The following is a 1,086-nucleotide window of genomic DNA, read 5'->3' as shown; positions in this document are numbered from 1 at the left end:
TTGGCCTCCTCGGCGGCGCCGGCGACGCGCCCACCAGCCCGGCTCCGCGCGCGGAGAGAGTCCCTCGCACGGGCCGGCTCGCGTCCGGCGCAACAGCGGCCCCCTGCGGCGAGGAGGAGGAGGAGGTGACTCTTCCAAAGGGAAGCCGAGCCGCCGTCGCGTCGGCTGTGACTCCGCCTCCTGCTCGCTGTGAGGGACGGGCTGTGACGTGAAGCGCCGCGAGCACGTGCGTGCCTTTGGTCCGCAGATTTACGCGAGTAGACAAACCGTTGCGCAAGACTTTCGGGTTCCTTTGACACTTTGTTTGCGAGCGGGGCGTTGAGAAGAGCACCTGCTCGTAGAAAAGAGGAGCGGAGCACGTGGCTTTTTGTTTTTAAAGAAAATGTGGCAGGAAAGGAGCTCGAGTGCTCTTTTGATAACATGGAGGCTTTTCCCCTTTAATAATATGGAGATTTTTCTTTCATCCCCCTCATTTTGAAATAGCCATGTAACATAATACAAAATGCTCTAAATTGTTATTAAACCCTTTTTGGGAGAGCTGGTGGGGATTAGTGAGGTGATCTCCTGAAAGTTAGCGAGAACTTTGAAAACGGCGCTGTTCACCCATTCCTCCTGGCAAACGCATTGGATAGTAGTATGCTTTTAACCGTAATTGCTTTTAGAATGATTTTGTTTTTAAATTTTAATATTTCTTTTCTTATTTTCTTATTATGAAATTTGTATACCGCCTTTCATCCGAAGATCACAGGGCGGTTCACAACATAAAAATACAAAATGAATACACAAAATACATAATAAAATACATAATAAAATAAAAGCAAACTAATAACAACGCCCCCACAACGCATTTCAAAGGCCAAATAATGTTTAATCAGCCAAAGTCCTGGTTATCTTTGCTGCCCTGTGCTGCTTGGGGACGAACGGTGAGATATAAATTGAATTATTATTATATTCATAATGCTGATATTGATGCTGAAGGAGGTCTTATGGCTCGCTCGACCAGGTGCCCTTCCAGATGTTTTGAACTACTCATCAGTCCTAGGCTAGCGTCCGGCAGTGATGGAAATTGCGGTCCAAAACATCTGG

The sequence above is a fragment of the Podarcis melisellensis genome (genome assembly GCF_964234715.1).
Source record: "Podarcis melisellensis genome assembly, chromosome: 8".
NCBI lineage: Eukaryota > Metazoa > Chordata > Lepidosauria > Squamata > Lacertidae > Podarcis > Podarcis melisellensis.
Note: the sequence above shows the minus strand (reverse complement) of the source record.